General features: G+C 36.1%; 1 protein-coding gene across 1 annotated transcript in view; it reads right to left on the reverse strand.

Moving 5' to 3' along the window:
- Nucleotides 1-27,729, reverse strand: part of MS3_00009023 (uncharacterized protein) — a gene marked incomplete at its 3' end in the record, with an annotated part of 108,869 nt that overhangs the window by 54,647 nt on the left and 26,493 nt on the right. Inside the window, exons 2-6 of the mRNA XM_051217363.1 lie at nucleotides 13,634-14,580; nucleotides 11,185-12,028; nucleotides 8,123-9,548; nucleotides 5,738-6,225; nucleotides 511-1,158 (exon numbers count right to left, since the gene is read on the reverse strand). The remainder of the gene's footprint in view (nucleotides 1-510; nucleotides 1,159-5,737; nucleotides 6,226-8,122; nucleotides 9,549-11,184; nucleotides 12,029-13,633; nucleotides 14,581-27,729) is intronic.

Here is a 27,729-nt window from a genome sequence, read left to right on the forward strand (position 1 = left end):
GTTTCACACGACTTATTATTTATAAATCATTACCCGTCTTTTATTTACAGTCTCCTCTATATTCATAGCTACTTTTCGCTTGTTCATGTATAATTATGATTTTGCATTTTATAGGGTGATTTGGTTTGTTATGGCTGTATATAAACCAAGTTTGTTTAAATAAAATTATAGTAGAAGTTGATTTCTGACTTTTTGGTCTCAAGGTAGAGGATCAAGGGAAGCTTGAGAATAATGGACTAATGGGAACTCAGCTATGTCGGCTCAAGATCAGTATTGCTGATCTGACGTGTAATTGGTCAAATCGGGGACTGTGGGTTATAGTGGACACAGAACAGATGAGATTAGAACTGGGATTGTGATTAGTGCTTAAGGACTTGATATTAGTCAGCGGTCCTCAAGACAAAACAAATTTATTCTACCATTAAAGCTTCCTATGTAAATATCCCCTTTCCTACCACCATTACATAAATTGATAATTAACATTGATAACAAACATTTAGATGAAATCACCTCCTAATCCACTGATTATTTGTGAACCAGATTCTGGGCAACTAAAGCCAGATGTTGTACCAATTAGACTGGCTGGAGCAGCATATGGTAATTTAATTGGTGTTCCAGGTGGTGCACTTATAGTTCCTGGTAAATTTATCTCATTATCTTGATTAGTTCGATTACCACTGCTACTACTATTACTCATCATTCCTTTAATCATTAAACCAGTAGATGGCATGAATTGATTATATAAATAAGATGGTGATAATGGAACAATTCCATAAATTCTTTCAGCATCATCATGCTTTGCGATAGACGATGATAATGATCTACCGTCAATTTGTCGTCGTCTTGCTCTTGTCAGTAAAGTTTGCTGTTGTGATATACCCGATGCGGAAACAAGTTTATCTGACTGATTTATACTAGAATCTAGATTACATAATCTTGGTGGAATAAAATAACGATTATGCAATCCATCTCCAACAGTTTCATTGTTATTCACTTTACGTAACCAATTATATGGTGAAGGTTGAATTGGATCACATCCCATGTAACCATAATTCATAGCTCTTATCGATGCTTGAATTTTATAGTCATTAGAAAGAAATTCTTCTGTATCTGAAGCTGAGTTGAATCGTGTTAATTCATTGGTTTTCTTATCGTTTTCTACAACAAGAAAATACAATTAAACAAAGTTGAGTCAGCTTACTACTGAATAACTAATTAAGTAGATTAAATGAAAAACTATAAAAAAACCATGGGATTACATCAGTTAACTAGGTGAGTCAAGTTATCAAATGTAAATCTTTGGATACCATTTAAATGATCTAAGTGTTAAGCGCTCTTCAAAAGGCCTGAAAGTCCCGGGTCTGATCTTTAGTGAGATCTGCAATGTTAACTGCCGAGTCCTATGCACGGAAGGATTGAATAGCAGTTCACTGCTTCATTGTTTTCAATAGCTAAGATCAATTTGTGATTTAGATAACAAAAGATTACTTCTTAATTAATATAAAATTATACCAAACTACCAATCATGAGCAGGATCTACGGCGAAGTTATGTCTTTTCTGTCTTTTCATTAGTGAGTTTGTGAATAGACTGACAAAAATTTCACTGAGTCTTTTTTCCTAATCCATGATTGGGTTTTTCTCACTTATGGTCGTATATTCTCGTTGAAGATATTCATTTATCAAATGGTGGATTAATTCATTTTCCGGTACCTTAGGAGGTTGTAATTAGTTTTATAAATGATACCTGCTTCAAACTTGGAATAATGCCATTAAGAACAAACTATATTCTTAGGTTATTAGTACTTGATCATAAGTGTCTTCAAATCCATTGCTTGTGTCTTTAAGGATCACTGAATAAGCAATACTTTGATTAGGAATAGAGTAATGTGTAAGGATGGAAAGTGTATTGATGAGGCCTTAAACCTTAACAAACTGAGGTGGTTGGGATATGTGTTACATATGACCAACCACCACCGACCCCCCAGGTAATGTCTTCTGATACAGGAGAAGGCTGGAATATAGGTAGAGGTAGCCAAACTGATGTACGTACGTACCAGCTTCTACGTTGTAATCTACTGACTGCGTAACAGGTAGATGTATATGTTAGATCATCTGAGGGTAAAAAAATAATGTTTTGAAACTATCATGATCTGTGGATCATATCAATAAAGTTGCTGATCTTTTCATAGGGTTTATACAACACAGTACTATATACAGCTAAGTTCATCATTAATGCAATGATTTAATTGAGAAGCGAATTTCAATTGGATTATATTCCAACATAGAATCTGCACCATAGACAATAAACTATGAAGATATAATTTCACCTTTTCACACTGTATCATCACAGTCAAACAATAGATGACATAAGAGAGTTTTTCTTGTCAACATTAATCGGCTAAATAAAAGTACTTTTACAAAATCCTTACATTGTCAATGACACTTTATACATTTCATACGTGAAATCTAAAAGCGATTACCTTCATCGGGATTGGTTTGTTAGTGATAGTATTGTAGTGAACAGAACACGAGTGGGACAATCGAATGTATTTGAGTACTAAATTACAGAGCATCTCGATAAAATCTGAGAAACGTTTAGCAAATGCTTAATTTACAAAATGCCCACCAATCGTCTCAAAATGACTCAGACTTCATAGTTCTTGCATTTTCATACAAATTGTATCCTGTTTTCATTCTTTACTGTTCGATCCTCTTGTCTCTCTGCTGCCAGACCTTCTGTTCACGACTAACATCATATACTACTTATGTCGATAGAAGTAGCATACATCACACTCGTCACCCCCTTTAAAGTAGTCGATACTGCGGTGGTCCATGCTTGCCGTGCCACATTCTTCTTTTCTGGAGTCTGTGCTACGCCCTCCGTCAAAATGTCGAATCTGCAGGGCGCTGATCTCCGTAGCTCCGTCTACCTGCCGTGGCACCAACATCCACCCGGCACATCGGACGTTCAACGCCTGCACTCCAGCAGCCTGCTGAGCCATCTGCATCCGATTTCCGCCCATCATCCTCACATCCCACCGCCTCTATCTGTCGACAGCACCCACTAGAGCCAACGCAACCCCGTCAGAGCACTCCACTCGACGCCACCTCTCCGCACCAGACTGCCCCAACCGACACCCCAGCTACAGGCCTGCAACGGCATCCACAGAACAGCACCCTTCCCCTCCTGGTTGACAGAGACACCAAATGTAGTGAACAAGAACACGAGTGGGAACAATCGGATGTATTCGACACGAAATTACAGAGCATCTCACTAAAATCTGAGAACCATAAATTAAATTGTTCATTTGCAAAATCTCAATCCATCATATCAAACTTGACTGTTTCTGTTGTCTCAGATTTCATTGATCATGCGTTTTCATACCAATTGCATTCCGTTCCAGTTCTTTGTTCATTGACTTTTTACTGAAATACATTCTATGCCCGACCACCGTTATACACTACTTGTGTGAATATAAGTAACCCACACCGCAGTATAATTTGATCAAAACTGTTTAATGTTTTCATCATAGAGATCAAGCATATACAAAACATTTTCCTGAATATGTTCTTGAAGTCGAAGAATAAATTGAACTTAGACACTCTATTTAAATAAATCTGCAATGTAGTTTATAATCTACCGTCAGAAAGATCTATCTTAAAGAATCAAACGCTTGAAATTGTTCAAAATGAATGATGTAACAAAATATTCCTCATAGATGTGTTCATTACTAAGATGTAGAAAGTTAAATAATCGAATAAACTAAGGGGTCATATATCTAAATAGCAAAACTCTTTAGAAACTTCTCATTTAATGTCTTTTAAAGTATCCTATCCAACAACTGTCAAAGCTTTTTTAGTAGCAAACGTTTCACTATTAATCAAGTTATGACTGTCAGTTTCAATTTCTTCACGCTGTCGAGGAGTCCCATACGAAGAAGAAACGTTTGTTCAGTGCTTCCAGGTTTTCCATGGTGATATAACTTTAATTGACTCATAAATTCAACTGCTAAATTACTACAATATCCACGAAACCCCTCTCTGTAATTGTAATCATCAAATGTTCACTACTGACGGACTCGAAGGGGTATTTCCTGGAGTTTTAGTGAGAATCCATGACCAGTGAGGTTCAACCGGGTCAGTTGTGAGATAGCAACTCACTGATGACAATAGCAGACGGTGGAGCAACTTCGTGGATTCATTGAAGTTAGATATTAACACCGTTGGATGCCGGCCAGCCCAGTTACTTACTAACTTACTTACGCCTGTTACTCCCTATCGAGTATAGGCCACTAACCACTATTCTACAGCCCACTCTCTACTGGGCCTTCTTCCTAGTTCTATCCAATTCTCATTCATTCTTCTCATGTCTGTCTCCATTTCTCAACCTAATGTGTTCTTTCGTCTTCCTCTTCTCCTTTGGCCTCGAGAATTTCATGTGAGGGCTTGTCTTGTGATGCAGTTCAGTGCTCTTCTCAATGTGTGTCCTATCCACTTCCAGTGCTTCTTCCTGATTTCTTCCTCCGCTGGGATCTTGTTTGTTCTTTCCCACAGTAGGTTGTTGCTGATAGTGTCTGGTCAATGGATCCGAAGTATTTTGCGTAGACAGCTGTTGATAAGCACTTGTATCTTGTGGATGATGGCTTTTGTAGTTCTCCAAGTTTTTGCGCCATACAGTAAAACTGTGTTGACATTTGTATTGGAAATTGTGACCTTGATGTTGGTTGCCAATTGTTTTGAGTTCCAGATGTTCTTCAGTTGTAAATATGCTGCTCTTGCTTTGCCGATCCACGCACTCACATCTGCATCAGATCTACTGTGTTCATCAATGATGCTGCCCAAATATGTAAAGATATTTACATCTCCCATAGCTTCTCTGTCAAATGGGATTTGATTGGTGCACGTTGTGTTGTGTCGAAAAATATTGGTTTTCCCTTTGTGTATGCTGACACCTATTGCTTCTGAGGCTGCTGCTACACTGGTCATCTTCTCTTTTATTTGTAGTTGTGTGTACAATAGAAGAGCCAGCTCAGTGGTCTAGTGATTAAGAGTTCGCGCGCAAGACTGATAGATCCTGAATTCCAATCTCGCGGGGCGGGATCTTGGATGCGCACTGTCGAGGAGTTCCATACTAAGACAAAATGGCCATACATTGCTTCAAGGTTTTATACGGTGATCTAACGTCAATTCATTCATGAATTCAACTATTAAATTACATTAAGTATGTTTACTTTAATCAAAAGAAAATAAGAGAATTATTTAATTTCAGATGGGTTTTGTAGATTTTATAGTAATTTCAACGGTTAAGATCATAAGTCGGTTGAAGCAAGATCACCATCGAAAACCTGGAAGCACTGGACGGCCGTTTCTTCCTACTGTGTGACTTCTCAGCAGTGCGCACCCACGACCTCGCCTCAAGAGATTCGGACCCGGGACCTACTGGTTTCGCGAGCGAGCACTTAACTACTAGACCTCTGAGCCGGCATCCAACAGTGTTAACGTCTAACTTCAACTAATCTACGAAATTGAGCCACTATATACACTTGTCATCAGTGAGTTGCTATCTCATAACCGACCTGGTTGAACTCCACTAGAACTCCAGAAAATACCTCTCGAAGTCAGTCACTAGTGAGCTTCCCAAATTTTTCATGGTGGTCTAGCTTCAACTGACTCATGATCTTAACCAATGAAATTATTGAATGAATAAAGATTATTAAATATCAATTTATAACTTACCAGTTCCTGAAATGGACATTAATCGTCTTTCGTGTTGATTTAATAAATCTTCCACATCTGAACATACACCATTTTTTATATCCATATTAGTATATTCATTATTATTATTATTATTATTATTATTATTATTATTATTATTGTTACTAAGGGATTGTAAATGGAAATTGTTTATGATTGGTTGATTATTATGTAATTTATGACACCAATAAAATCTTGAATTCACGGGGGAATAAATATTCGATTGTTTATGAATAGAATAATCAGAATGATTATTATTATTGTTTATAGAGTTAATGAATGGTGATGGTGATGATGGTGATACTGATGTTGATGTTGATGATGGTGATGGTGGTGTTGAGGATGATGGTGGTGTTGAGGATGATGGTAATAAACAATTGTCCATGTTAGAATTTTTTTCATTTAATTGAATTGGAGGTTCTGTTTTGATGTTTTTCATGATTGTTTGTTTTTTTCTATCGATACTTGAACTGAAGAAAAAAAAGGTTAATAATTACAAATTGTGAGAAAGAGAATGAATGTAATTTTTGATTGAGATTATGAATCGATTCATGTTATGTTACGATTAGAAATTTGGAAGTACTTGAAGATCGTTTGGTTCTAGTATGAGAATCCTCGTAAGTGCGTATCCACGAACCTGTTCGCAGGAATTCTGACCCAGGACCAGCGCCACCGCAAATACGTTTTAGTTATATTATTCAAAGTCTCCAATCACGGGTTTTGATAATCATGTGGAACCCAACCAAGTGGTGTATACTTGTTAACATAGCTCAGTTCAATTGTCACTGACTTCATAAACTGATGTGATATTTTGGTTCTGTGGCCCTTAGCTCTCCTCCATTCTGCTTCTACACCAGACAATATCACCCGTCAAGGTAGGTAATGGTTGGGCACATGTATTACAAGTCTTAACCATCTCAGTTGATGAAGAGTCACTACTACATTAATAGATTTTCCATCCTTATCTAGTGCTCTATTTCTAACCAAGGCATTGCCTACTTGGTAGTCGTAAAATATGCGAGCAATTCTCAAAATAGCTTGTCAGTACACAAAGTTAGCATTCACAGTCACTATGTGTTCAAATATTTGTATCATATTTGAAAAATAATTTAGTAGGTTGCCTAAGTTTTGCACTCGTTTTTACATATGACAATATATGTAATTAGAGTTGAGTGCATAACTGTCTAATTGATTACTCCGTCTTATTAAAATGTTTATTCAATGCACCAAACACCACACAAATAGAGTTAGATTAACGCCATATTATATCGCAAACTATGTGATGATAGAGGAGATTTGTAACTCAGATGGATGTTTTGGTACAGTTTTGTTCTCTGAGCGACACCATCAGCACAAACTTTATATAGAAGTCATAACGATAAAAGCTCCACAACCAAACCATCCAGCTCAGAGAACAAAACCTCCACCAATATCGCAAACTAATTAAAGCTGGAATTATGCTATTGGACACTGAATTATTGATTCTGTAGATAAATGTTCACTTTGAAACCTTAAGCTCTTTGTTTCGACCTCTACCATGGTCATGGGTATACACTTCTGAAGAATAACATACTAGGATGAAACATCTGTTCAGTACTATTACAATTAAAACCAATCTCTGATGAATACAATCTACAAATTAAACCAACCTCCATAACATATATAATTTATCAAAAGGGGTTTGTGGAGATTTTTAGAAATTTTCACAGATTGAAATCATGAGTCAGTTGAAGCTAGACCACCATTGGAAACCTGGAAGCACTGGACGGCCGTTTCGTCCTAGCTATGGGACTCCTCAGCAGTGCGCATCCACGATCCCGCACCACGCGTGGCTCGAACCCAGGACCTACTGGCTTCGCGCGCGAGCACTTGACCACTAAACCACTGAGCCGGCATCCAACGGCGTTGATGATTTCAATCCGTGAAAATTTCTAAAAATCTCCACGAACCCCTTCTCATAATAATCATCTGCTCACTAGTGACTGACTTCAAGAGATACTCCTGGAGTTCTAGTGGGAAGCCGTTACCAGTGGAGTACAACCAGGTCTGTTGCGAGATATCAGCTCACCGAAGACAACTTCGTGGATTGGTTGAAGTTAGACATTAACACCGTTGGATGCCGGCTCAGTGGTCTAATGGTTAAGTGCCCGCGCGCGAAGCCAGTAGGTCCTGTGTTCGAACCTCGTGGGGTGGCGGGATCGTGGATGCGCACTGCTGAGGAGTCCCATACTAGGACGAAACGGCCGTCCAGTCCTTGCAGGTTTTCAATGGTGGTCTAGCTTTAACTGACTCATGATTTCAATCTGTGAAAATATATCATTTATGACAAACAAAATATAAGTTTAATTCATTAAAATAAGAATTCACCTTAAATTTGTCATTCCATCAGATAATTGTGCGGTTGATGAATTACTATTACCATTATTATTCATTGATGAACTGTCACTTAATCGATTCATTCTATTTAATTCTGGTAAATCAGGCATCCATAATGATTCTTGCGCTTCTCTCATACCTTCTTGTAATCGTTCATGCATACGACGTGCATAATTGCCTAGATTCTCTTCTTCGTCTCCACCGCCACCACCACCACCTCTTCCTCCAACTCCTCCTCCTTGTTGTTGAGATTGTTGTTGTTCATGATGAACATCAATGTGATGAATAGATGACTTCATAGAATTGAAATTTAACATCTTTGATTGATATATCATAGAATAAGGATTATGTAAATTTCTTGGCAATGATCCAATTATATTCGTATGATGTAATGGATCATTTATATTTGATTGTTTTGTTTGTAATGGTAATGTGAAATTTATATTATGAATTGGTAAATTAATACATTCTATTCCACTATCTGATTGATAACCACAATAGATTCGATTCATTTGATGATGATTATTATTATTATCGGATGAATTACATTTCTTATTCATCATTAAATGTTCTTTCATGAAATTAGATTGTAATGAATTACTTTTATATAGATCAACTTTCTCTGATACACATGGATTGGGTTGTAATTGCTGTTGTTGTTGAGGTTGCTCTTGATGTTGCTGTTGTTGCCGTTGTTGTTGGTGATGTTGCTGCTGTTGTTGTTGTTGTTGCTGCTGTTGGTGACGGTGGTGGTGTTGTTGTTGTTGTGGATCAAGATTATTTCGATGAATTTCATTGGATTTTGATGGGATTAATTGTAAATTACTTTCTGAATAATATTGATTTATTAATTGATTCTTTTTTGATAGATTATCATCAGTTAAAGTATTCGATTGTTGTAATGTTTGTATAGTTATTGGATTTGTATTAGTTTGTTCAATGGATTGAGTAATCAATGTGTTATTTCTATGTTGGTTCGTTTCATTATTCTGATTTGGTTTTAGAATAGTTTTCATATCAGATGTTTGTATTTTATCATTATCATCATCATCATTATTAAGATGGTGTTGTTGACGATGATGATGATGACGGCGATGTGGATTTACAGAATCATTATTTATAGTGTTATTATGATTAGTTGATGGATAACGTTGTTTTAAAGCAACATATAATTCACGAGCTTTACGACGTTGTTCTGTATTGTCTATGGATTTTTTACTTAAACTTCTATGATATGATGATGATGATGATGATTGTTGTTCTATATTGATTACTGGTAGAGTTGGTGATATTAACCCTGATGATGTGGTCTCTGTTGTAATTATTTCAGTAGATTGGATAGGATTAAGTGTACCAGATTGAGAATGAAAATAATCTGAATGAGTAGTTTCTGATGAAGGTTGGATAGCTTCTTTCACTTGATTATATTTTAATAAAAGAAGAATGTTAAATGACTAAAAATATATGTATATTACCAAGTTACGGTATTTATGATAATGACAACTAGTAGTTAGGTGAGTTAGGGTGATGTAGCTCACAGTTAGTTGTAGTCACGAATATAAGTCATAATAAATACTTATCGAATAAACCCGACGGATTTGAGAAAGTAGCATTTTGCACGACACTACTTTGTACCTTGCTGAAAGTAAATTAGCACCTACCAATGTTTAGATACGATAACGCTTAAAATTTACAGGTGTGGTAAGGCTAAAAAAGATAGAAAGAAACTTAAGCTGTCTGAAGAGTAGTCCTGATAAATCGATTAGTTTTTCATTGAGATCCTAAACTGATTTAAGCTAGACAACTATTGAAAATTTGTAAGGACTAAATGACCGTTCCATCCTATAGTATGATACTCCTAAGTAATGCACATCCATGACCCCGCACGAAGGGATAGAACCCATGATCTTCAGTCCCATACGCAAACACTTAATCTCTAGACCACCGTTGGATGCCATCTAAATGGTCTTCAGGTTGAGCATTCGCACAACAGACTGGGGTCCTGGGTTCGATTGTGGTTGTGCTCTACTGAGAAGTCTTATACTTAGCCGTCTAATATTTCTAGTCTCACAATGGTGATCTAACATTGATGGGCTCATAATTTCAATGAAAATTCAACAATCCCAACAACCCTATAATTACTACTAGTTTTTAATGTACAAAGTAGTCAAAAACAAATCGAGATAAAATGTATTCAACATTTAAATAATGATATACGAATTTTTCAATGTAAGTTAAATTTTCCTTAGATTTGAAATAGTAGAACCGACCATGAATTTATTTCTATAAAAGGCTACAAACCAATCACTCATTGTAATCCTATTTCCCAAATCCTAAACTTAATTCTTGTTTGATTTTGCTACAATTAAATGTTTACTTATGTTGTTTGTAAGCAAAGATGGATAGTGACTAGCAGTGGAATCCAAGACGCGCGTTTCGTCCTATTCGGGCCTCGTCAGCTTAATGTAATCGCATCCCAGAGTTAATGTTCACCTTGGGACTCGAACACAGTACCGTACAAGAGACTGACCAATTGCAGTCTTAAATAACAATGGGAAGATACAAATAAAACAATACCAAGTAAATTATGTTGTTTGTTTTTCAACTGGTTAAAAGCTGCACACAACTCTTAAGATCAAGTATAAATCTTCTCAAGATGGTCTGTGAATTTTCGTTTCCCACCTCTGTGACATTAATATTTGTACATTGAATAATGAATGGATATATCTCCATCTTATAAAGACCAGTTGTAACTCGAACAGTACACTAATGATGACATGTTTATTTACGATATAGAGTCAATCAAGCTTAAGATGTACGAGTGGGAGTGTTCATTACCTCAACACTTCAGATACTTCTTTTTAACAGTCATCATATAATACAAAGTGTTTGCCTAAGTGTTCCTAGTAATTACTTATAGACCAATAGTGCATAAGATAGAATGAAAGTGACTATCATCAAATGAGATTATTACAGGTAATCTAATTATCAAGTGTTCTTTTATTCATACCTCTGGAAATTTACACTTTTATACATATTTGAAATTAACTTACCATTTTGTGTTTGAGAGGATATATTAGGCAAATATTTGTATGTCAGCTTGGCTGGTGTACTACTACTACTACAAGTCGTAGTAGTCACATTCATTTCTTGTCTAGTTTTTGTTATCAATGATGTTTTATTAACTTGTTGTACTGAATGCATGGATTGATGATTAGATACATTTTGAGCTTGATTTGTCTCTTGAATTCTAACACGACGACTTATAATTGCATTATTCTTGTTTATAATCGTAGTTGTAGTAATACCATTGATAGTAGAAATAGTAGTAGTAGTAGTAGTAGTAGTAGTAGTAGTAGTAGTAGTAGTAGTGGTCGTCGTCGTTATGGCAACAGTAGGAGCGGCATTTGTTACACTTGAATAATTACAGTGTGTAACTGGCATAAAATTGGAATTCGGCGCTTGAGTAGCTGGACGATATGAAATCGGTGGAACAAATGGTTGAATTATCGGTGAGTATTGTTGTATGTTTACATTGGATGAATGATTGTGTATTTGTGCACATTGTGTGAGCGGTAGTGGTGGTGGTGGTGGTAGACCTATGGGTATTGATTGGTTAACTGTAGAACAAATAATATTAGTATCATTTGAATAAGGAATACCAGTTTTGATAATGTGTGAATTTGATTGAAGCGGTATTGTTTGATGATGAGATTGATGAGTTTGTTGGGTAGATTGAAAGTGTTGTTGTTGTTGATTAGTCCTTTGTTCAAATATACTGTCTCCTGTCATATAACGTCGTGTATCATGAAGATAATTAGACATTAATGGTTGTATTGTGCTTGTTGATATTGAATTGATTGAATAAGATCGCTCTGGTGTAATTGGATGGTGAAACTAGACAATAACATTAACAAAATAGTAAAAAGTTATCAGCTTAATATATTACTTATATTCAATTGGTAAAAAATTAGTGTTTGGTAGTTATGTATCTTATATATAACCCTTTTCCATTTAGATCTATCTATTCGCCAGACACTATCAACAACAACCTACTGGGGGAGAGAACAAATCAGATCTCAGTGGAGGAAGAAATCAGGAAGAAGCACTGGAAGTGGATAGTACACACATTGAGGAGAGAACCGAACTGTGTCATAAGGCAAGCCCTCACATGGAATCCTCAAGGCGAAGAGAGAAGAGGAAGATCAAAGAACACATTACGTCGAGAAATGGAGACAGACATGAGAATGAACAAACATCGGATAGAACTAGAAAGGAAGGCCCAGTAGAGAGTGGGTTGTAGAATGCTGGTCGGCGGCCTACGCTCCATTAGGAGTGACAGGCTTAAGTAAGTAATATATATATATATATTCTTTTTATTTTGAGCTTCCATTTGACCTTTTGACTATCATTATACGATCTACTATTCTTAAGTTATTCCCAATATATTAGTTACAGTCCCTCACACAATCATTCACACTATAGTACCTCAAAATATCAATGGAATTTTTAGTCAACTTCTCAAAGTAACATTAATAGACCATTACAAGTACTTAATATAGGCCATAGAATCACTCATCATCACTGATCTATTCAATTTTTTTTAGGATAACATTGTAGTCTTTTTATCAAGAGAATACTGGTTTCGAACTATCATATCTGACACAACAACCAAAAGATTTAAGACAACTCTTTACTTACAGTTTGATGATTATTTCAGAATATGCCATACATCACTAGGACAACTTTTAGTTAAACCAATCTAATCATATCTATAATTCATGGACGACCTTTGAGCGGTGCTAAAGTGACTTTGAGAGGGTCCACCTCATAACCAGGATCAAATGAGGGTTATGAACCTGTATGAGGAATTCTAATTCTAATTTACAGTTGATGATTTAGGTTAGTGATAAGTCTTGCTAATTGAACGCTTTATTCGATTCCTAACCTATTCTCGTAACCCACAAGCTAGAACTACACAGCGACCTGAACACGAAAGGAAAGGCGCAAAATAGGCGAGAAGCACTTTACTCGAAATGTTCGTTTTAGTACAAAAAATACAGGGTTTTTATAGTATTTTAGATGCCTTTGGATTTCCCGAAGATTCTGGAATGCTACTAAAGATAATAGCAGTATAGTAATCAGCCGATCAGAAACTCTACATGTGACTTTTCACTTTCTTGATATTTCTGGCTAAAGTTCAAGTAAACGTTGATTGAATAAAATGCTTCTTAATGTTTCCTGAGACTTTCTTGTCTTTTGCGAGAAGTTTTCTAGATCACCCCAACAGTTAGGAATTAGATTTAGGGGGTTTCCATTACGAACTGACATCATCTATAATGACAAAACTCTATCCAAATGGATGAGTGAATTTCACGCGTCAAAATCCCAAAGACCTGTTATCTTATACTTAATGGGTTCGTCCATAAATTATAGTCTCTTCCATTCTATCATTAATTATTTGCATAATATCATGCATAACCATAATAATTTTTCACTTACTTCATTTGTTCCCGAAATAAATGTATTTGGATATTGGATAGAATGATGTTGATGATAATGTGAAGGATGATGATGATGAGGCAGCGGTGGTGGTAGAGAAGGTGAATAATTCATTGATGATGATATTTCTTGAGATGTAGTTATTCGTTTTGTTGTATTTTGTTGATGAATATTCATTGGTGTAGTCGTAGTCGTCGTCGTCGTAGTAGTAGTAGTATGGGGAGCAGGAGGATGAGTAGGAGTAGTAGTACTAGTACTAGTAGTAGTATGTATAATATTTCCAGATAATTTATTCATACATGTTATTGATTGATTATAGTTTATTGAATATGGATATTGTTTCTGTGTAGTAGTAGTAGTAGTAGTAGTATTATGATAATATTGACTTAATGTTATACGTGGTTGAATATTAGTTGTTTGATATGTATTATCTATACTATTCATATTCATATGACAAGTTGTATTATTAATTGAATGATTATCTAAAGTTGATTGATTTTGAATTGGATAATTCATATATGGAATACGATCGATTTTTGTTGGGGATTCTTTAATCTTTGAAGAGGATGATGATGATGATGATGACATATGATATGAATTCATATTAGATTGTTGATATAAATTTAATTGACGTGGCATTGGTATACCAGATGAAGTTATTGTTGATGATGGTAATATATTCTCTATTGTAGACGAGATAATCTCTGTTGTCTTGATTAATTTTTGTTCCAAAGATAATTTTGGTGATAAATTAGTTATATAATGAGAATTTTGTAATTTATTTCTATCGATTTCACTTGGTGATAGTTTATTGATTATTGATTTTTTTGGTGATGGAGAATTTCTTTGTTTTTGATGATAGTTGTTATGATGCTGTTGTTGTTGCTGCTGCTGCTGCTGATGATGATGATGATTGGATTTTGTTCTGGATGACTTAATATTCAAATCTAAGACAAGGAAGAAAGGAGGGGAAAGCAAATAATATGATGATTATGTCTTTTTTCTCGTTATGAACAAGTTTTAGATTAACTCCGCCTGTAGCCCCTCTGAGACTACTGACGGTCCCAATCCAGGATAAAGGAGGAGGTTTGGGCATGGGGTTAGTGATCCCATCTCTTAGAAAACCAACTCGCTAAAACAAACGCTAACCAGAAAAAAGATAATTCAAACCATTTAAATTCTGCCTTGAGAGTTAGGAGGTTTTCATTTGGAAGAGTTATCACGCCTCATGGTGAAAGCCGTGTTCCTTTGGAAGTCACGAGGCTGATGCTCCTTCTGACAACCAAAGCAACGATTAATTTATGTACATGGAATACTCGTACAATGTGGGAGACCGGGAGAATCTTCTAAATTGCTATAAGTTTTAGATTAAACAACCAATGAGAACCAAGACAATTGTTTTATTCTAGTATTGAATACTTAAGCCATACACACCTTACTAAAAATTTAACTTAAGAGCTTGAGACCACTTGATGAAAGCTTGACAATCAGACCATTAAGTTAGCATCTAATGATCTGTGTACTGAATTACCTCTTGGATAAGGAGGAATTAGAGGATAAGTTTGAACAATTGTATTCAACTGAATTCAAAGACCCATTTAGTCGTACTTCATCTATGTCTGTGGAAGATCGTATAGCATTACCAGAATCGTACAAACCACTGGCTAGTCAGATTCATTGCTCTGCCGATGCTTCAGAATCTGCATATGGTGTTGCGGAGTATGCTCGTTCCGAAAATGTCTCTCGTCAAGTTCATTTTTCCTTTTTGTTAACTAAGTCCAAAGTTTTTAAGCCAAAAACTGAAGCACCATCTGCTAATAAACCTAAATCAACTCTAAGAAAGCTTAAGGAAAAGAAGGACACCAAAATGAAAGTCAAGACTACGAAAAAGCCTAAGGCCACTGCAACAAAGAAACCAGTAACTCAGACCCAGAAGAAGCAGGCAGCACATATTCGCCGTGGTATCGAGGATGGTGTTGAGAAAAGCGCCCTTGTACGAGTTGTGAATAAAACTAAGAGTGCACCTGGTAGCTTTACAGGAGCCAATGCCATTCTTAGACAGATCATGTGTAGTTGGAACCAGAATAAGATAGCAAGTGCCCTATTAGATATAGGTTGTGAATGGCGCTTTAACCTTCCAAGAGCTAGTCAACGAGGTAGTGTATGAGGACGCATCATAAAGTCAATAAGAAGAATTCTGCAATCACTTTTGTTTCAAAAGATATTGACGGATGAGTCTTTAGGGACGTTTTTAATAGAAGCTCAAAGAATACTGAACAATCGACCACCCTTAAAACTAGTTAGTGACTGTGATAATGTGTATGTACTTACGCCAAATAAGTTATTGTTAGTTTACAGGGATGTATCATTCAACGAAGAGCAGATGAGTAAGAAGTGCTTATATAACCTATTCTGGAACAGTTGGTTATGGGAGTACCTACCAACCCTTCAGGCGAGATTCAAGTGGTTGGACATGAGAAGGAACCTACAATCGTGAGATTTAATGTTAGTAAACAATATTGGCTCACTGAGAAATCTATGGCCTAAAGCCATTGTCGAACAGGTAAGCTATGGCCCTGATGGACGAGTTCGTACAGCAAAGTTGAGAACTGCAAACGAAGAAGTCGTTCGGGACGTACGAAGCCTATGCCTACTGGAAGAAGCCGGCTATCTGACGGCGACGACGACCCAGGACAATGGACGTGGTGCGCGTTTCGGAGGGAGTGTAAAGTGTGATCGATAAACGGACTCACCAATGATAAAGTGAAACGCCCACCACCACATCAACTTTCTTTGACCTTGTATGACTATTTCTTGTTTATTCACCAATCACAATTTTATGTTCATTATAAAACATAATTTGCCTTGTGAACTCATTTTTCTTATCCTCTAGTTATTGTTTCAAACACATAAAGTTTATCAAGCCAAATAGCTTACTTGTTCTGAATTTGGCTAAACCAAGACTCTGTGCTCGACAGTCTAGAGAATAGCTTAGAGTTACACTTGTAGGAAATTGCTTCCTACAATTGGTTATCACATCACATAGAACAATAGACACATTCTGATGAAAAATATTCAAATGATCATATTGTTGTAAAACTGAATAATTATAAGAGTTCCATAGTCCCCTGTGTTAAAACATCACTCTGTGCTTATTAAGGAACTAGTTTCTAGAGGTAATACCCAGAGTTCTGTTAGGAAGCCGTGACTACTGGAATTCAGTCATGTCAGTAGTGAGACAAACATCATTCATTGCAATGGATAATAGTCATGTTATAAGGTGAATTGACTGAATTCAAAAATGAAAAGTCAATGGAAACTAAGATAGAGCTGAGTCTCCTGACTTCAAATCCTGTTGGAGTCGTATTTGTACATATTTGGAGAGTCCCATGGTAAGATAAAACATTTGCACAATCCATACTGGTTTTCAATGATTGTCTAAATGAATTCAGTTTGTGGAGAAAATCACAAGTCCAACAATCCATAAAACTCTTTATACTAAGAAGGTTAACATCTGGTTAATCAATTACATTCGTGACGTGTAACTACTATTTGCCAAACTTGCAGAAGATGACACATGAAAGATTCGAGTATGTTAATTTTCTAGAATGTTATCTGAAAGGGTATCATAATTTGTTGCAATTTGGGTGTGTGCGAGTGTGTAGAGAGGAATAGAATCCCTTCTTTTGAATATCAGTTGGCCAGTGGATAAACAATATAATATGAAGCATATATTTGTGTTCATGAGTTAATTGAAACTAAACCACTATGGAAAACCTGGAAGCACTGGACGGCCGTTTCGTCCTATTGTAGGACTCCTCAGCACTGCACATCCACGATTTTGCCCCCTGCGAGATTCGAATCCAGGACCTACTGGTTTCGCGCACGAACATTTAACCACTAGACCACAATAGAACGGAACGGCCGTCCACTGCTTCCAGGTTTTCCATGATGGTCTAGCTTCAACTGACTCATGATCTTAACCATTGAAATTACTATAATATCCACAAAACCCATCTGAGAATAATTATGAGTTACACCTTGTGCTGTACGAAATCCACCTTCAAACTACTTATAAGTAGCTTAGAAAAATAAACAGAAAATTAAAAAAAAAACTACATTTCGTGACCAAGAATAAATGTAACTCAAGTTTTCATTTTTGTTGTCTATTCATAGATTTTCTAAGAAAAACACTATAAAATATATGAATGAGAAAAAAACGTCTATCGATAATAACAAAGCAGTTGAATACATATTGCTCTGAAGTGAATTTGTGCATGTGTACGTGTGTCACAATAGTTCATACATTATTCTCACAGTTTAAACTGATTCCATATGGCGCCTAGTGTCAGTTCAGTTAACTTGCAGTCCAATAGTGTTACATTAGAAACATTAGTTTCTTATGTTAATTTATTGATAACGAATTCAAAGATGGAAAAGCGTGAGAGGTTTTTTTGAATTTAACTTCGTTTATCATTTATCATTGGGTTTATTTGTTTGTTTGTTTTTCTGATATCATGAAAAGTATACCAGTGTTATTCAATATAAATTCGAACTATTATGAGAGATTTATAAGTTTTTTAGTTTTACAAAAGTTAATTGTGAGGTTTTGTTGTTGCTTTTTTACTTGGAAATAAATTTAGAACATATACCTGTCACTCACAATGGAACAGCATTCTCTAATCCACTCTCTACTGGGACTTCCTTTCAAGTTCCATCCAATTTTTATTCATTTTTCTCATGTCTATCTCCATTTTCCAGCTTATTGTGTTTTTGAGTCTTCCTCTTTCCCTTTGGCCTTCAGGATTTCGTGTGAGGGCTTGTCTTGTGATGCAGTTCGGTGCTCTCCTCAATGTGTGTCCTATCCACTTCCAGTGCTTCTTCCTGATTTCTTCCTCCGCTGGGATCTTGTTTGTTCTTTCCCACAGTAGGTTGTTGCTGATAGTGTCTGGTCAATGGATCCGAAGTATTTTGCGTAGACAGCTGTTGATAAGCACTTGTATCTTGTGGATGATGGCTTTTGTAGTTCTCCAAGTTTTTGCGCCATACAGTAAAACTGTGTTGACATTTGTATTGGAAATTGTGACCTTGATGTTGGTTGCCAATTGTTTTGAGTTCCAGATGTTCTTCAGTTGTAAATATGCTGCTCTTGCTTTGCCGATCCACGCACTCACATCTGCATCAGATCTACTGTGTTCATCAATGATGCTGCCCAAATATGTAAAGATATTTACATCTCCCATAGCTTCTCTGTCAAATGGGATTTGATTGGTGCACGTTGTGTTGTATCGGAAACATATGACACAACTTAAGTTTGGAACACTGATCGGGTGGTAGAATTTCTTTTTTTCTATTATCTTCTTTAGATGGTATATTGAAAGTAGTCAACAGACTGAATATATATTGTGTTGCATAAGTTCCGTGCATATTATGACAGTTTATGAAATCTATTCAATCCATTCAAGTATGCTTTCGAACCAAATAAGAATTGAAGAAGCAACTTTAAGGTTGTAGGATTGTTATATCCTTGGGTCTGTCCACCCACTTTAGGTGCTGAGGATACTTATCGAATCCAGATTAAGACCCTGGCGCGATAGGCTGACCGACCTAACCTTGAGGCTAGTACGCGTAAGTTCTAAGTAGAGTAGTGAGAAGAAAACTATCCTATCACCTGATTGGCTTGACAAGCACGCGAATGAGAGAAGACAAGACAACTGGAACACTACTCTAGGTCCTTGGTTCAAAACTCGAGGGGTGGAATTGTGGATGCGCACTTCTGAAGAGTCCCATACTAAGACGAAACGGCCGTCCAGTGCTTTCAGGTTTTCCGCAGTGGTTTAGTTTCAATTAACTCATGAATGTATACATGTGCTTCATATTATATTGTTTATCCACTGGCCAACTGATATTCAAAAGAAGGTATTCTATTCCTCTCTACACACTCGCACACACACATATATGTGCATACAAATACTCCCAATATCGAGAAGTTCTAATCAAAATATCACTGATCAATAAGAAAATCTCAATGAAATTCTTGTTTCAAACGGTAAAGCATTGAAAGCTTTTTTTCTTTGTTCTTTTCTCTCTACTTATAATTGTTTTTACCTATTTTTCCAAGCAAAAAAAAAACAAAAAAAAATAGCGGGATTTATGAACAAGTGAACAACAAAGAAAGAATCGGTCGATTCCTTGATACGTTTACTTATACTAAATTAGATTAAATTAAAGCGTAAATAACATAGGCTATTCTCTATTCATCCCCTCATTTAGGAATTCTATTTCATTGAAGAGAATATAAAAAGACGATAACGATTAAAATAGAAGAAAAAAAAAGGAGAGAGAAGAATCAATAACTGATTACGTAACTTTAATTGTATTATAGATAAGATGATTCGAATGATTTGGCAGAATCAATATAGACTTAGATTCTATATATTTAGGTATTCAGTAATATGTAATGTAGAAACTGGTATATGTATACATATCGATTCAATTCTTTACAGTATGTTACTATAGTCAGATTACATTATCAAGACAATTGATAGGATATTAGAAGTAGTATTTATGGGAATAGGACAAAAAGAATTCGAGAAGTAACAGTACTTTAGGATGAATAATGAATAGATCTCTGGGTTTGTGAACGATTTCAAGTTATGTCATATAATTAAAATAATAATATTGACAACAACATGGGTCAATTCAATAATCAAAGAGTTGTTAGGAGGTGTAAGAAGAATTTGATCGTGACCAACTTGGTCTCGTGTACTGTTACGGGTATGAGGGCTGATGTCACTTTCCGGATGCCCACACCGTGGAAGGATATTTCTTGGGAAATCTGAAAAGAAAGATGGATTAATGTTGGTCTTAACGACCTGGGAGCGTGACTGCAAAGCCCAAGAGACAATTTCTTGAGGCCATTTTGTGGGATGTTTTTAACGTGTTAGCTCCGTTCTTCAAAGAGCCTTACCGCCGGAGACGGAAATCCCTGAGGTAAGGTGAGGTGTGACATTTTTAGGGTCGACGTTTTCTAACCCCACCCCTCCTTGTGGGAAGGCAGCATCGCTGTCATGCTGGTTGTCTGAGGGAAACACCTTACTGCTGTCACACCCCTCTACAATCAGCAGTACGACTTTGCCCTCAGACCATGATTTGTTGCTTTCCGTCTTATCGTTCTCCAATCGACCTATCTGGCATTGTAGAATCTACAGGAACATATGTTCCAACCAATATAGCTCGGTTGGGTCATCACGATAGGCAAGCCCGGTCACCACGTCAAGGTAGCAGCTATAGTCGAGCAATAATCAGAGATATTATAAGCAAAGATGGATAGTGGCTAGCAGTGGAATCCAGAACACATGTTTCGTCGTATTTGGGACTCGACAGCTGGATGTACGTGCATTTCAGAGCTGATGTCTACTCTGGGACTCGAACTTGGTACCGTCCTCTTCAAATGCCATCACGTTTATCCACTTAGCTGCTGAGTCCTGACAGCCATCTACTTATGCAATAGGGTGAAATTTAAATTCACTAGGTGTTGTTTATTTGTATCTTCCCAGTGTTATTTAGGACTGAAATTGATCAGTCTCTTGTTGGCATATGTGCATCCTGTGCGAACTGCCTCGATATTGACTGAAGTCAATAGGAAGATACAAGTAGACAAAATCAAGTAAATCAAAGATATTATGTTATGGGTCTCCCACTCATAGTCTCTTTTCTGTCTAAGCCCATACCAGCTACCACTTGATGTTTGGTTAGGCGGTGGTTAGTCTTACGTAATACATGTCCCGATTACCTAACTCAATGAAGACTCACTATCTCATCAACTGATTTCACATGCTCATCTAGTATACTGAGTCTAACCTCAACATTACTGACTCATTGACCACAACATACAAGAGTAATGATCCAGAGATACCTATGATCAAATACTACTAATTTACAAATATTTATTTTTTCAATTGTTGCTTTTCACAAAAATTCATTTCCACCTACCTCATCTGTCCTACAACTGATTTCTAACTTTTAATGCCCGATTTTCGATGAATTTTAAGCTTCAAATTTAACCAAAAAACTTCATTTTAAGACTCTACTTGGTACCATTATTAAGTATGAATATGTGTTAAACTATTTAAAGTGACGTATACCACACACAATACATGGAACAAAGAACATTAATAAGTCATTTATGTCAATAATCTTCCAGACTTAACAGTCCTCTAAGTAATTTCTCCAAGAACTTTTGTTTTGTTTACAAAATGAATGTTTATATTCTGTAATGAACGAGAACTCAGGTGGGGACAACTAATTTATTTTGATACAAAATTACAGAGTTCTTCGGAAAAATGTGAAAACCATACATTCAATACTTCATTTAAAAATCCTTCATCAATTGTCCCAAACTTCAGCGTTCCTTCATTTTCATAACAAATACTCTCTGTTCCCGTTCTCTTATATTCGATCTTCTCAACCTTCAACTGCCAGACATGTCACTTTTGATCGGTGTTATATACTACATATGTCGACATAAGTAGCATACACCACAAACTGACAGGTTGGTTAATACATATTTGAAATGATTATTCGATTTTTGGTCGATGCTTAGTGTCCTTTTACCAAATCAGTCAGTCAGTTAGCTTCAACATAGGACCAGGCACATATGTGCATCGGTCCAAGTTGCCATGCCTCATTAGCACGACAAGATGAACACCAAATTCATAGTAGTTAATTAAACGGTGATAATATATAAAAGAAAGATTGCATATAAGAATATAATACAGGAAGAAAGGATTGGTTCGTAGAAAGAAAGATATGAAGCGATTTTAATCTCATAGTTTAAGAGAAGACAGAAAGTGTATACACCTACGTCATTGTGATCGATTCTGAGCCATGTCACCCAGAGTCTCCAACCATTGAGTACGATAGTCGTGCGGACCCAAACCAAGTAGTCTGGATTTGTTTCCTTCAGACAACCAGCATAACAGGGATGCTTTCTTCCCACAAGGAGAGGTGGGGTTAGAAAAGATCGACCCTAAAAATTCACACCTCGCTTTATCCTACGGATATCCATCTCTGGCGGTAAAGTTTCAACAAGTACGTACGTTCTCAGGTCATTAAGACCACTTCTAACCCAATTTCCTTTTCAGGTACCTCCAGAAGAACCCTTCCACGATGTGGGCAACCGGGAAGTGATAACTACCTTCATACCTCTAACAGCACTCAAGATCACTTTTACCAAATGAACTATTTTGATTGGGTAGCCCCCTTGATTTTATAAATAATTACACTTATGACATTCGGATGTGATTGATAGCATTTTTCTGACTTGAATTACATAAACAGACAATGTTTGGTTTACGAAATATGAAGTTTTGTTAGTTAATTAGTTCGAAGGAAACCCTTGCATAACCTGAGTTCCATGGTAGCTGGTACATTTTAGCTCTGTGGAATTTAAACCTGTATCATCCGCCTTTACATCCATAGACATTACTCGGCATTGGACATACGAACTTGAGTCACTAGGACTAATAGCCACATTGCAACTTGATTGATAGGATTCGATCACCAGCAATAAAGAACCAAATAAACATGACATTGATCACTATTACCCGATGATTAATCAAGAAGTTCTGATTTTTTTATCTAAGTTTTTACTGGCTGACTTAAATGAATTGTAATGAGGTTTTAAACCAAGCTTTGTTGGTTTCAAAAAACCCTCACCGAATTTTCAAAATCAAAGAATATTGTTTTCAATGACATCATCATCATCATTATCATCAAACTAGACAGTTATAAATCCGAAACCATTGTAATGATACAATTTTGAAGTACTAATGCAGTAACAGATGTAAAAGTTCAGCATTTCTTAATACATAACATTGTTTGATTAAGACAAGGGAATATACAACAACTACATGATGCAATGAAGAAACCAACAGAGAAAAATAGTAAATCAGAATGACCACTCAAGAACGAAGAAGATTGAAGATGGAGTTTATAATACGAATGTCAAGATAGTTTACTGTATGGAACTGAAATGTGGAAAACTAATATAATCATCATCGAAAAAGTACAAGTATTTGTAAACATTCGTTTACACAATAATTTACAAATTCATTGGCCGGATACTATCTTTAATAATCTACTGTGGTACAGAATAAATCAGCTTCCAGCTGAAGGAAAATTAAGAAGAGATGTTGTAGGTGATAATGACACAAACTGTTTAAATCATCAAGCGGCAGGAAAAGAGGCAGACTAAAGAACACACTGCACCGAGATTCGAAAGCACACATAAAAAGAATGAATAGTACTTGAGAACAACTGGAAAGCAGATTACAGGATAGAGTTGGTTGGAGAATTTTGGTCGGCGTCTTATGCTCCCACGAGGAATGACAGGCGTAAGGTTAGGGTCTGATGATGAAAACAGTTGTTCATTCCAATATTCTTTGTTTCTGAATAAATTAATTTAATTGATGTTCTACACAGATTTATCCTGAATAGTATTGTTTGTATATTTGCATAGAATTCACTTGCCATCTGTAAACCATTTTCATGCTGACATTTGTCCAAATTTCTTGACTTCGCTGAACTTTAAAAGAATATCATGGGTCAGTTGAAGCTAGATCATCATGGAAAACCTAGAAGCACTGGACGGTTGTTTCGTCCCAGTATGGGACTCCTCAGTAGTACGCACCGACGATCCCACCTCTCGAGATTCGAACCCAGAATCCATCAGTCTTTCGCTCGAGCGCTTAACTAGGAGACCACTGACCTGGCCGGCATCCAGTGTTGTTAATGTCTAACTTCAACTGATCCACGAAATTGTGCGACATATTCATCATTGTCTTCAGTGAGTTACTATCTCACAAGAGATCCGACTAAACTACACTGGTCACCGCTTCTCACTAGAACTCCAGGAAATACCTCTTGAATCCAGTCACCAGTGAGCATTCGTTGATTCATATCAGAAATTACTGTAATATCCACAAAACCCTTCTGATTTAAAAGAATAGTCGTCAAGTTTAAAATTGGTAACTAGTTATAGAAACTTGTTTGTGTATTGGTTGAATAAGCTAGTGGCCTTTTGGACTCAGTAGTTAAGTGGATAACCCAATGGAGTTCCAAGCCAATGATACTAAGGTCGAATACCGGAAAGAATATCAACTCCGAGATTCAATTACATCCAGATGGGACAAAACGAGCATCCTGGATTTCGCCGCCACTCACCATCTATCTCTGCTTAATTATAGAAATGTTTGTTTATATTTAACGAAAGAAAAATACATTTCTGAAAATATCATTAATTTAACACAATGGAGTAAACGATAAAGCGGAGACATAAACAATGATCTAACAGAAGAATCATCATCAACATCATCATTATCGTGATCATCAGTCATCACATAAATAACAATAACAATGAAGTGTTTCTGTCCTTCACTAAAGTTGTTCATTCTTTTTTATAACCTTGCAGATCTTTCAATACGTTGTGATATCCATGAGTGTATGTGTGTGTGTGTGTTTATGGATAGTCGTACATATTACACACACACATACATGTAGAAATACTTTGGAGATGTAAAACGGTATATAAACAGGTACAACAAAAGTTGATTTATATCCTTGTTTATTATTCGCTTACATTGTTTATCATACATTTGATGCTAAGATCACTTATGTACAAAAAAACCAGTGACAAAATAAACAACATCAATTTAAGCATAAAATCTAGAAATCAGTCAGTCAGTCAGTAACAACGTAGAACTTCGTATGTACGTACATCAGTTCAACTGATAACCGAATGAATGAATTGTTTACTTTTAATGATAAATAAACAAATATTGCCTCATCACTTTTTTATTTCACCTGTAATCAGAACAAGTTGTAGTACAAAACAAAATTGATGTTAATGATTGAATGGATGAATGAATGAATGAATGAATGAAGGAGATTTGCTTCGTTTTCTTCTTATCAAGGCATAATCAGTTTGGAAACGACAGTGAATAGATGAATGCACATGTATGGGTCGAACATGTACACACAAACATACACACACACACACCAATGTGTACGCGCATACACTATATAGGTAAATAAACAGTGAAAGTATTTCCAGCAATATTATTATCATGCATAATAAGAAACCAGTTTATGTGTATGTGCACGATCATAAAGTAGGCTGTTTCAAGATTAGGATGAGAGATAGAGAGTAAAAACCTTGAATTCAATGGATCACTATGCTGATTGTGTTAATAGTTAAGCTGATAGCCAAGTGGGTAAGTAAATAATCAGAGAGTATTGCCATTGACATATGTAACCTTTTTAACCTTCCAATATTTTGCTACCTTGTTTTTCGATAACTAGAAAAGTGGAAATCATGAGTCAAGTGAAGCTAAACCACTATGGCAAACCTGGAAGCACTGGACGGTCGTTTCGTTCTTGTATGAGACTCCTCAGTAGTGCGCATCCACGATCCCGCCCCCCCCACGAGATTCGAAATGGCCGTCCAATGCTTCCAGGTTTACCATAGTCGTCTGGCTTCAATTGACTCATGGTTTCAACTATTGAAATTTCTAAAATCTCCACAAAACCCCTACTGATAGCTAAAAAAGTGTCAGATTTCCAAATATTCTATTTACTTTTTTCCAACCTAATCATTTAAGCATCCTAAAATTCAAAACTTGATTTGACTATTTATCGATATTTGCTAGTCAGAGGTTTTTAGAGACTGTAGAATTTTCAGTCGTTTAAACCATTAACTAATCTTATCTGGATCATTATTGAAAAACTGGGAGCACTGGATGGCTATTTCGTTCTAGCATGAGATATCTCAACAGTGAACACCCATGGTCCCGAATCCGGGAGTCAAACCCAGGAACCTCATCCTTACACGTTCACACTAATAATATACGTGTCAAATTTTAATCAACTCACAATGGTGAGACGTAGCCTAGCCTCCCAGCTAAAATCAATTTGTGACTTAAACCATGAAAATCCTACAATCTCTTCAAATCCTTCTATACTAATAATAATTGCATGCTCATTAGTGACAAGCTTTAAGATGCAACTCCTTGAGTTCTAGTGGGAATCCGTGATCAGTAAAGTTAAACTATGTTAATTGTGTGACAGCTCTCCATCACAGGCAATAGATGAGTGTCGTGAATTGATTAAAGTTAGGTAAAAGTATACTATACCGACCTTCTTTTAATAAAAACCAATCGGAATTATAGTAGGGTCCCAAAGATTTTTGGGCAAAATTGAAAGCTCACTGAAACACAACTGGTATGTTATCATGAACTAAATGATAATTATCAATATTTGTTTCCTAAAATGCCTGAAAAGGATAAATACCTCCATTACGTAACCAATGCATAATTAAGGTTAATTGTGTAGTCAGACAATAGTTGCTCACTATAATTCCCTACTCTTAACTTTCTTAAGTTTATAAACTAAACGATGAAAAAGCATCATTGTATTATAGCTAATGTAAGTTAGGGACGAAAACCCTACAGGGTTATAACTTTAACTCATAACACTAGACCGAATCCTAATATGTATACTTAACATTTTCCTTTTATTATAATGAATAACTTATTATATAAGGGTTCATATATCCTATCAAAACTAGTATCCCACTGTAATTTTTTTGATTTTCCATTGTTAATTGTTAAATAATTAAGCAGTTTCTTGATTAACTGGCGAATAGCTCGAGGCCATTGGTGTGACATACATTTACCTAGACAAATGTACCATTGAAAGATGATTCAGTAGTCTGGAGGTTATTTTCAGGGTTTGATTCCCGTGTGAGGGTCCGTGGGTATTCACACTTGAGGAGTCCTATACTAGAAAGAGACAGCCATCTAGTGATCCCTGTTTTTCAAGAATGGTTTAGCTAAAATAAGTTAGTGATTGAAGCTATGAAAATTTACCAGTTGGTCAAGTTGTTCAATTATTATTTATTTAAAATAGTTGATTCATGCAATGACTTAAGTTGTGCAAATCTCGATCTGCGAGCTTTGATCGCCATTTAAATTTTGTGTTCAGTCAGTTAGTATGCTAGTTGTTAATTGACCACCTTAGTTTTTATATAACCTACA

The sequence above is a fragment of the Schistosoma haematobium genome, chromosome 5, assembly GCF_000699445.3.
Source record: "Schistosoma haematobium chromosome 5, whole genome shotgun sequence".
Lineage (NCBI taxonomy): Eukaryota > Metazoa > Platyhelminthes > Trematoda > Strigeidida > Schistosomatidae > Schistosoma > Schistosoma haematobium.